Below are 12032 nucleotides of genomic sequence, written 5' to 3' on the forward strand. Positions count from 1 at the left end.
AACTTTATAAACAGGTTGCATCTGGTAAAGCAGAAAATCCCCATTCACTTCACTGAAGCTGAATTGCAATAATACTTAGAGGTTATCCACTTTAAGAAAAGTAAACCTCAATAGCTTTTATATACATAACAAACAGAACAGATGCTCACCTTCCCAGTATCCTGCTTTCTGCTTCTGCTCCAGGCTCAGTGTTTTGGCTGCAGTGGTTACATAACATCGACAGCTCACATCACTGGTGCAGCCAATCACTGAGCTCAGAGGGCTCTACGGATGTAGATGGCATGAGCTGCCAAGTTCAGTGATTGGTGGCAGAGGTAATGTGAGCTGTTGACATGATGTCACCATTGCAGCCAAAACACAGATGAGAGCAGCGATGGTGAGCCTGTGCGGGACCCAGGGAAGGTGATTACCCTGTGACGCTGAGTCAATTCTCAAGAACAAACTGTGAGTTGGGATAGTTGAGAAGTCAAAAGTCAATAGCCAAGAGGGTACATCATAAGGGAAGAGACAAAGTCATAGTCAGGTAACGGTCCGAGGTCAAAATACCAGAAGGATACCGAATCCTACATCTTTCTTCCCTTTGACTCAGCAAAAATCCTTACTGTAGCTCTTATTCATTCTCGTCTGGACTATTGCAACTCTCTACTAATCGGTTTTCCTCTTATTAAACTTTCCCCTTCCCAATCCATCCTGAATGCAGCATTCAGGATCATATTCCTTTTCAACCGTTACACTGATGCCTCTAGCATGTGCCAATCGTTGCACTGGTTGCTCATCCGATACAGAGTTCAATATAAACTTATCACTCTCACCCACACAGCGCTGCACGGTTCAGCACCACCCTACATCCCCTCCCTTGTCTCAGTCTACCAACCTACCCGTGCTCTCCATTCTGCTAAAACTAAAATCCTCAATAATCCGAACCTCCATTTCCGTCTCCAAGACTTCTCATGTGCTGCCCCAACTTTTTGGAATGCACTACCCAGGACAAGTAGATTAATTCCCAATACCCACAGTTTTAAGCTTGGCCTAAAAGGCATTTCTTTAGACTGGCCTATCGCCCCACCTTACTTATCTGTAACTAACCCTGCTTTGCCCATACAAAATTTTCTTCAAAATCATGACCCTCATAGCACCTGTTCACACCCTCCATGCACTTAATAGCCCTCTGTGTCTGTACTGTACACATACTGACTGGTGACCGGTTCATGCAGCTTTATGTACATACCCTATTTACTATATTATTGCAGGACTGTACAGTATAAGCACATTTTACCACTTACCTTTTGTCTGTCTCCCCTAGTTCCTCATAGATTGTAAGCTTGTGAGCAGGGACCTCACTTCTTTTTGTATCGGAGTTATGTATTATTCTGTAATGTATTTATTGTTTGTAAAAGTCTCCTCTAAAATTGTAAAGTGCTGTGGAATATGTTAGCGTTATAAAAATAAAAATTATTATTATTTTTATAGGTTACCAATGTCTATTCTGTCAGAGTCCAAAACTTGGCACACCCGCCGATCAGCTGTTATTGGTGTTGGCGGCATCCGCCAGCTGAAGTGCTCACTTGTGAAGCTGCTCCTTCTTCTGATAGTGGTCGGGGCAAGCGAATGCTTTCGGCCGGCGCCGACTCCGATAACAGCTGATTGGCAGGATGCCGGGTGACACCTACTGATCAGACATTGATTACCTATCCTGAGAATAGGTCATCAATGCTAAAGTAGTGGACAACCTCTTTAATAAAGTGACAAACCCATCAAGAATACTTTGATAATGAAGACAGATCGCTGCAGGTCCTACTTCTGAAATTGTGTGACTAAGTGTGTTAAAGGGACCATGCCGAATCTGCTAGACCCCTTCCCTTTTATCTCCCCACCTGACCTCCTCTGCTGACCTGCTCTTTAATCTAAGATCTCTCCTAATAAAACATAAAACAAGCCGCCACCTGCTCTACCTCTCTCTGCTTCTCACTGCTGGCGACATATCTCCACAGCTAATACTTCCCATTAATTCCCCCACCTACCGCAATCTCTTCAAAGTAAAACCTGTGCCCTTGACGCCCACCCCCCTCCTCCCTCTCGCTGGAGCACTCTGGAATGCCCGCTCCATGTGCAATAAGCTTCATGTGATTCCTGCCCTCTTTCTCTCTTGCAATCTTGCCTTCCTCGGCCTCACAGAAACATGGCTGACACCCTCTGACACCACCTCCCCTGCTGCGCTGTGTTAAGGCGGCCTCCAATTCACCCACACTCCTCGCCCTGGCAACAGACACGGTGGAGCAGTGGGTCTATTCCTTTCTACTAACTGCACCTTTAACCCAATACCCACTCTACCCTCCCTTATCCTCCCCTCTTTTGAAGTCCACTCTGTCCGCATATACTCTCCCTCCAACCTCCAAGTGGCCATCATATACCGACCTCCAGGCCCAGCCACTGCCTTTATTGACTAATTCTCTACCTGGCTTCTTCACTTTCTTTCCACTGACATTCCCACTATCATTATAGTCAACTTCAACATCCCCACTGACACCCTTCGGTCAACAGCCTCCAAACTTCTGTCCTTTACTTCATCTTTTGGACTTACTCAGTGGTCCTCCTCAGCCACCCACACAGACGGACATACATTAGACCTGGTCTTCACCCGTCTCTGCTCTCTATCTAACTTCACAACCTGCCCTCTCCCTCTATCTGACCACCATTTACTCACTTTCTCCTCCCTGTCCTCCTCACCTGTCACCCATGTCCAGCAACATGCACACCACCGCAGAAACCTTGCATACCTAGACATTCACATGCTCTCTGACTCTATTCTACCACTCATGACAGAAAAACTTACGGCACATCTAGAACTAGTCTGAATAGGTGCATAACAAAAAACAGCTTGCATATCAAATAAGGAAATGGTTGCACTCAATTGCATCAAGGCATATCAAATATGAAATATGTGAAATACGAATAGCATAATGGCTTTTGTAATCTAGAAAAAACATATGAGATACTTAGCACAAAATTTGGCCAAAAGATGTGAGCCCATTCACCAACGTCAAGGTGATCTCATTGAACGGGTCCCTATTCTAACTGCCTAGTGTGAACTAACCTCTGGCTAATAACATGGTAAAGCCTGTATTTATAGGAAGCTAGGAACCAAAATGTGATTGGATGTAATTAAAATCACAGCTTGATGAAGCTGTTTTTTGGTATGCACCTATTCAGACTAGTTCTAGATGTGCCATCAGTTTTTTCTGTCATTTGTATGTTAGCTTTCTGACTGAGCACTCCGCCCTTCATCAAGCTGTGATTTTAATTACATCCAGTCACATTTTGGTTCCTATCTTCTTATAAATACAGGCTTTACCATGTTATTAGCCAGAGGTTAGTTCACACTAGGCAACTAGAATAACGGACCCGTTCAATTAGATCAACTTGACGTTCGTGAATGGGCTCACATCTTTTGGCCAAATTTTGTGCTAAGTATCTCATATGTTTTTTCTAGATTACAAAAGCCATTATGCTATTCGTATTTCACATATTTCATATTTGATATGCCTTGATGCAATTGAGTGCAACCATTTCCTTATTTGATATCTATTCTACCACTGACATCCATATCCTCACACCACGACACAGACAGTGCCTCTGCTTTCTGCAATGCCACTCTCGCATCAGCTATTGACAAAGTCACCCCTCTCGTTCATGGCAGAGTGCGACATATTAATAGACAACCCTGGCACAATAACATCACTAAAAAGCTCTGGCAAGTGTCCAGGATTGCAGAGCGACGTTGGAAGAAAACAAAGTCGTAAGATGATTTCACTGCTTTCAAATCTGCCCTCACCCCTGCTAAACAAGCCTACTTCACAACCCTCGTATCTTCTCTATCCTACAACCCGAAACAGTTATTCAAAACTATTAACTCCCTTCTTCGTCCACCACTGCCCCCTCCAACCTCCCTCATCTTTGCTGAGGACTTTGCCACACACTTCAAAAATAAGATCGACCAAACAAGGCAAGTCTTTATTGGTCAACCACCACAACCCCTTTGTATACCTGCCCAATGCCCAAATCCCATAACCTCCCACTCCAACATCACTGAAGGGGAGCTTAATTGTCTCCTCTCCAAATCACACCTCACCACTTGTGCACTTGACCCAATCCCATCCCACCTCATCCCCAACCTCACCACCACACATATCCCATCCCTAACCCACCTCTTCAACCTATCACTAACTTCTGGTACCTTCCCTTCTGCTTTCAAACATGCCACAATCATGCCTATCCTTAAAAAGCCAACCCTCATCCCAACCGCTATGTCCAGCTATCGCTGCTCCCATTCGCTTCTAAACTCCTGGAGCAGCACGTCCACACTGAACTCTCCTCCCACCTCTCATCTAACTTGCTCTTTGACAATCTACAATCTGGCTTCCGTCCCCATCATTCCACTGAGACGGCCCTGACCAAAATCACTAACGACCTACTTACAGCCAAAGCTAACAGGCAATACTCTATACTCCTCCTTCTAGACCTGTCCTCTGCTTTCGACACAGCTGAAGACTGCCTCCTACTACAGAACCTCTTCTCCTTTGGCATCAAAGACTTCGCCCTATCCTGAATATCCTCATACCTTTCCAACCGCACATTCAGCGTCTCCCACTCCCACACTACCTCCTCATCCCACCCTCTCTCTGTTGGAGTCCCCCAAAGCTCTGTTCTAGGATCCCTACTCTTCTCAATCTATACACTTGGCCTGGGACAACTCATAAAGTCCCATGGATTCCAGTACCACCTTTATGCTGATGACACCCAGATCTACCTCTCTGGCCCAGACGTCACCTCTCTGCTGTCCAAAATCCCAGATTTTCTATCAGCCACATCCTCCTTTTTCTCCTCTCGCTTCCTCAAACTCAATGTGGATACTTTCCCCCGTACCGGAAGTCCGCTGCCTCGGAGTAACCCTTGAACCTGCCCTGTCCTTCAAACCGCACATCCAAGTTCTTTCCACCTCCTGTCACCTCCAGCTCAAAAATATCTCTAGAATCCGTCCTTTCCTCGACCCTCAATCTACTAAAATGCTTGTGCATGCCCTCATCATCTTCCGCCTCGATTACTGCAACATCCTTTTCTGTGGCCTCCCCGCTAACATGATCACACCTCTCCAGTCCATCCTTAACTCTGCTGCTTGACTAAGGCTAGTTTCACACTAGCGTATGGAGGAGCTGCGGAGGGATGCCAACTTCTTCTGTGAAGCTCCGCCCCCTGCCGCGCCGCCTCCGTTCAGCTCCACCTCCATCGTTATGCGGCCTGCGCACTCTATCTTTAGCATTGGGTATGCAGGCCATGCCGATGTATGCGGATGCTTCCGCATTCGTCATTTTGATGGTGCGGTGACCTGTGCCGAACGCATCGTGCTGCATTTTGGTGTGGTCACCGCACCATCAAATGATGCATGTGGAGGCATTCGCATACATCAGCATGACCTGCGTACCCAATGCTAAAGATAGGGTATGCAGGCCGCATGCCGACGGAGGTGGAGCTGAACGGAGGAGGCGCGGTCGGAGCTTCACGTAGGAAGTCCGTATCCCTCTGCAGCTCCTCCATAAGCTAGTGTGAAACTAGCCTATTTCATCTCTATCCTTGCTACTACTCCGCTTCTCCCCTCTGCAAATCTCTTCACTGGCTCCCATTCCTTCAGTGTATCCAGATCAAATTACTAATACTGACCTACAAAGCCATCCATAACCTGTCTCCTCCATATATCTCTGAACTAATCTCCCGATATCTTCCCTCACGTAATCTCCGGTCCTCTCAAGACCTCCTTCTTCTCCTCCACACTTATTCGCTGTGCACCTAATCGCCTCCGAGACATCTCCCGAATATCCCCCTTCCTCTGGAATTCTGTGCCTCAACACGACCGACTATCAACCACATTTGGACCATTCATACGAAACCTGAAAATACACCTCTTCAAAACAGCTTACAGCCTGCAATGACCCCACTGCCTCCTCACCACTACCGGAGCTACCGCCTCACCATCACCAGAGCTGCTGCAACCCCCCAACCTACTGTCTCCTTCCCCACCATCCTGTACAATGTAAGCCCTCAAGGGCAGGGTCCTCTCTCCCCTCTATATCAGTCAGTTATTGTTAGTTTGTTTACTGTAAGTGATATCTGTAATTTGTATGTAACCCCGTCTCATGTACAGCACCATGGAATCAATGGTGATATATAAATAATAATAATAGAGTGAGAAAAGTTCTTGTTTCACCAATTTGTCAAATTTATAAGTTGTCAAGCGAATGTCATCCATGTGTCTTAACAGGAACTGTGGACTGGGGAAAGGATGAAGTAGAAAGAACATCCTAAAGATATAAAAAATATACACTATTTAGAAGTATCAATAGCCCTGAATGTGCTAGCATTAGGAATGAATAGCTCTTGCGTCTCATCTATTGTTCTTATGTCTGATCTGTGGCAGACTTTTTCTACAAATTCATCATGACGTTGGACAGGGTTTTTTTTACTTGGAATGATTTCCAGATGAAACCCACATTACATCAGACATTGAGGTTGCTGAAGAAGAGATGAGAAAAGCTGGTGTTATGGAGACTGGGTTAATAGTTGTCGGAATGTGCTAGATGACAGGATAATTTACTGTGTATCAGGAGGTGATCTAGAGCTAAATGTCAGAAGTGACCCCCCATTCTGCCACCTGCGGTTTAACAAATGACAAATTCTTGCATTCATTTTTTTTTTATATGTACTGTCTTTTCATTTCAGAAAAATATATAATGCAAAAAACGGTTTCAAACAAAATTACTTAACCCTTCGGTTGCACAATTCTCCTACTCTTGTGATTGCAATGGCTTGCATTTCAATGTGAAAAAGGTAGAACTTGGAATTGTGTCTTTTTTCAACCTTTGTAATTATAAACCACAAATATGATTGCAACAAAAAAATATCTATACCTCTCTATATAAAAGATATCTACCGTATATCATAACTGTGCACATACAGTTGTGGCCAAAAGTATTGACACCCCTGCAATTCTGTCAGATAATACTCAGTTTCTTCCTGAAAATGATTGCAAACACAAATTCTTTGGTATTATTATCTTCATTTAATTTGTCTTAAATGAAAAAACACAAAAAGAATTGTCCTAAAGCCAAATTGGATATAATTCCACACCAAACATAAAAAAGAGGGTGGACAAAAGTATTGGCACTGTTGGAAAAATCATGTGATGCTTCTCCAATTTGTGTAATTAACAGCACCTGTAACTTACCTGTGGCACCTAACAGGTGTTGGCAATAACTAAATCACACTTGCAGCCAGTTGACATGGATTAAAGTTGACTTAACCTTTGTCCTGTGTCCTTGTGTGTACCACATTGAGCATGGAGAAAAGAAAGAAGACCAAAGAACTGTCTGAGGACTTGACAAACCAAATTGTGAGGAAGCGTGAATAATCTCAAGGCTACAAGTCCATCTCCAAAGACCAGAATGTTCCTGTGTCTACCATGCGCAGTGTCATCAAGAAGTTTAAAGCCCATGGCACTGTGGCTAACCTCCCTAGATGTGGACGGAAAAGAAAAATTGACAAGAGATTTCAACGCAAGATTGTGCAGATATTGGATAAAGAACCTCGACTAACATCAAAAGTATGTATATGCCACTTATCATTAGATGGCAGTGGATATTTGCCATATAATGTTTAAAAATTTTAATTATAATAATATGCGTGTATAGATCGATATTGATCGGCTAAAAATATTAAAAAATACTAAAGCTTCTATGTATCATCGTCTTGTTAAATAACGCTAACCTTATTCATTTGACAGACGAGAAGAAACTATTAGAAGAAGCGCATGTTAAGGGGATATAAATATATAAGTGCTCCCATAGGATAACCCTGTGATGGAAGGGACTGCGTGCATTTAGGGGTTTAGAGCCTGTAAAGAAGCGGCTGTGTGTGGAGTGCGCAGGCGCGGTATGTCCCTGGATGGTGACTCAAGGATGGGAGGGAATGTGCGCTCTGACGTAGGAAAGAGGGTTGGACTTGATATAGAACGCGCATGCGTGGTATGTCCACTCAAAGAAAAGTAAAAGAAGGGTGACGTCAGCGCGTTACTAGGCAACCCGATAAACCGAATGAAGGAGAAAGAGCGCGCACGATCATATGTTCTATAAGAAGGTCGATTGTTGTGCAATCGCATACTATGAATATGCGGTAGGGCTAACTGTAAACGAGTTAGTAAGTGGTATTAGGAATATATGAGCAATAGGCTTGTCACTATAGTAACACAGAAACAGGAAGTGGTCATGGGCATACACCCGCCCATCTTTATGAGGCGGGAACACACTAAGGAGTGCATGTTCTAAAAAGCGAGCAAATGAACAGCCCAGTGATGGCATTTTTCTCATGTAGGCATTAAGCTTTACTCAGAGACTCCCCTGATGATCTGGACGGTGAAACGCGTAGGGAGAAGGGAGCGTTACATGGAGGAACCCATTACTGAAAAGGATTTGGGTGAGATCTCTCCATGATATACGATATTATTTAAAAAGTCTGTGGAGGTGGTGAACTGCATGATTTAAGAGCAATGTATAGGTTCACACCTAAGTTTCAAAATTTCAGACTTTATGCCATGCCATTTTGTATTGTTTAGGCGGTTATTGTAAAAAAGGCTGTTATTATAAAATTTGTCTAAGATCATTGTGAGTGATGATGATGTATGTGACATAGTAGTAGCACATCGATTCAAGAGCAATGGATTTGTTATAGACAATTTTCAGCACTATAAGAGAGTGCTTGTTCCAAACAAATTTATACTAAGCGGATACTCTGAAGGAGTGTCTGTGCATAATTTGGATAACGACACTAAGAGTAAACCGGAAAGTTTTTGTAGTTTGGTCTTACCGCGTTTGATTGAGCGGTTCCTTCTTGTTAGTGTTTGTGTTTTTGTACATGTGCATATTTTATGAATGGACCAAGTCCTTTTTAATCTTATTCTGAATAAAGTAAATTAGTTTTAATTTCTAGTATTTGTCTAGCTTGCTGGTGAAGATATAATTTCTAGCTAGTGGATCACTCGCTGTTAACCGTAACATCAAAACAAGTTCAAGCTGCCCTGCAGTCCGAGGGTACAACAGTGTCAACCCGTACTATCCGTCGGCATCTGAATGAAAAGGGACTGTATGGTAGGAGACCCAGGAAGACCCCACTTCTTACCCCGAGACCTAAAAAAGCCAGGCTGGAGTTTGCCAAAACTTACCTGAAAAAGCCTAAAACGTTTTGGAAGAATGTTCTCTGGTCAGATTAGACAAAAGTAGAGCTTTTTGGGCAAAGGCATCAACATAGAGTTTACAGGAGAAAAAAAGAGGCATTCAAAGAAAAGAACACGGTCCCTACAGTCAAACATGGCGGAGGTTCCCTGATGTTTTGGGGTTGCTTTGCTGCCTCTGGCACTGGACTGCTTGACCGTGTGCATGGCATTATGAAGTCTGAAGACTACCAACAAATTTTGCAGCATAATGTAGGGCCCAGTGTGAGAAAGCTGGGTCTCCCTCAGAGGTCATGGGTCTTCCAGCAGGACAATGACCCAAAACACACTTCAAAAAGCACTAGAAAATGGTTTGAGAGAAAGCACTGGAGACTTCTAAGGTGGCCAGCAATGAGTCCAGACCTGAATCCCATAGAACACCTATGGAGAGATCTAAAAATGGCAGTTTGGAGAAGGCACCCTTCAAATATCAGGGACCTGGAGCAGTTTGCCAAAGAAGAATGGTCTAAAATTCCAGCAGAGCATTGTTGTGATGCTCAGGAGCAGACTACGTCCGAGAGTGGGCCCTCTGGGTCACGGACCTGGAGCACCATGAGGGTTTGGCTCTATTTTGAGCCTAGATTTTCATGTCACATGTGTGACCAATTTTAATGTTTTTAACGATTGGGTGTTTTGGTTTGTGTGTCTAAATAAAGATTGTTACAATTTTTGCTAAATCCTATGTTGGGTGATCCCCAATGTGTGGCCTATATCTTCTCTCTTCTTTGTAAATTGGCATCAATCTTGTATAGGTCTGGTTGGATCCCTTTTATATGTCAATGGTGCCCCCTTGTGTGTAATTTAAACTCTTCTTGACAAATGAAATTACCAGCTGCACCTGAGTCCACATACGCCTCCACAGATCTACGCTCCCGACCTGCAATAATCAAAGCTGAAAGGGTAAGGGGCAGAGAGGAATTATGATCACCCAGGGAGACCATCTGGCCTAGGTGGAGGCGTTTTCCGGTCTCTCAGGACAGGTGCGCACAAAGTGGTTGGCTCCACCGCAGTACAGACAGAGACTGTTTGTCATCCTCTCCCTGCGCCGCTGCTCGGACAGGTTGAAACGATCTATCTGCATGGGCTCGGGAATAGCGCTAGTAGACGGTACAGACCAACGTGGAATGGGAGCTTGATACAACCTAAAGGGCCTTTTCTCCCTAGCTGACTCCCGCGCGCGTTCCAAAAAGCGCAGATCTATATGAGTAGCCAGGGATATGAGGTCCTCCAGGGAGGTGGGGGTGTCTCGACCGGCAAGCTCGTCTTTGATTTTGCCAGAGAGGCCTCTCTAAAAGCACCCACCAGTGCCTCATTATTCCATCCAAGCTCAGAAGACAAAGTCTGAAAGCGGATGGCGTACTGCCCTACAGTAAGGGAACCCTGGCGGAGGTTAAAAAGGGCCTCCGTAGTAGACGCTATGCGACCGGGTTCGTCAAACACCTTGCGGAACATCTCCAGAAAATTCTGGATAGTAGAGACTACAGGATCATCCCTCTCCCACAAAGGATTCACCCAGGCCAGAGCCTCCCCCTCGAGATGGGACACTATGAACGCCACCTTGGCGCGATCAGTGGGGTATTGCTGGGGAAGGAGCTGAAAAAGCACAGTCTGCACTGGTTTAGAAAGCCCCGACATAACTTAGGGTCTCCGCTATACCTGGGAGCCTTACCCAGGCGAGGGAGCAGAGACTAAACTGCGTCCCGGGGTAGGGTAGAGGCGGCCGCAGAGGACTGCAAAGCAAGCAGTCGATCGTCAACGGACGCCATGTATCCCAAAATGTGAGACTGAGCATTGCGCTGCTGTGCAAGCTCCTGCTGGAGACTGGCTAATAGGGGAGCATGCCCTGGATCAGTGTTTTGCAAAGCGGACAGCCGGGTGTCCATGGTTTTCATAAAGGACATAATCCGGGTCTGATTCTCTCATAAGAAAAGCAGTTCCTTCTGCGTTGTGGCCGCGTTACCGGCGGGATCCATGGCCTGGTGATACTGTGACGCTTAGGAGCAGACTACGTCCGAGAGTGGGCCCTCTGGGTCACGGACCTGGAGCCCCTGGGTCGAGCGCGCCAGGTGATGACCGACCCCTATACAGGGATCGTTAGGGGCAAGACCGCAGGGGTTAGGACCGTGACAGCCGGTACCAAGAGGGATGGCTCGAAGGAAAAGCATGACCGGAAGAGCAACAGGGATGCCCCAGGGGCAGATATAGTAAGGAACGAGCTGAGACCGAAAGAGCCCAGGGGAGGGCAGGAGACCGGACAGGAAGCCAGAACAAAGATGACAGGCAGGGGAGACTTGAAGTGGAAACCACGGACGAGAGGAGGCGGACCAGACAGGGAGAATGGTAACGGAACGAAGACAGGGAAAACACGAACAGGACCAGAGGAAACAACTAGACAAGAGAAGTATAGAACCTATAGGGGCCAGAACTGTGCAGAAATACAACACAATCACCAGGCGTCTTCCCCATTGGGAGGACGCCAGAAATACCTCATTGCCAGGAAGTGGTCACGAAGCCCAGCCCCTCAGCGACGCCCACTGCCAGGTAAAGAGAGCGGTCGGGCGCGCGCCCGCGGCCTAAGGACGGCGCACGGCACCGCAGCAGAAGGGGAGTGAGGACGGGAGAGCGCGCAGCTGGAGGAGCACTGGTAAGAAGAGACTGCGGCGGGTGCCGCCGCTGATGGGGCATCGGCGGGCAGGGCAGCCGATGTCACAATTATAAG

General features: G+C 45.8%; 1 protein-coding gene across 3 annotated transcripts in view; it reads left to right on the forward strand.

The window, feature by feature from the left end:
• DAPK2 (death associated protein kinase 2) overlaps positions 1 to 12032 on the forward strand; it is a 162568-nt gene that overhangs the window by 8952 nt on the left and 141584 nt on the right. The gene's annotated exons all lie outside the window — the stretch shown is intronic.

The sequence above is a fragment of the Dendrobates tinctorius genome, unplaced genomic scaffold, assembly GCF_039654945.1.
Source record: "Dendrobates tinctorius isolate UK_male_01 unplaced genomic scaffold, ASM3965494v1 ptg000062l, whole genome shotgun sequence".
In the NCBI taxonomy this organism is placed as follows: domain Eukaryota; kingdom Metazoa; phylum Chordata; class Amphibia; order Anura; family Dendrobatidae; genus Dendrobates; species Dendrobates tinctorius.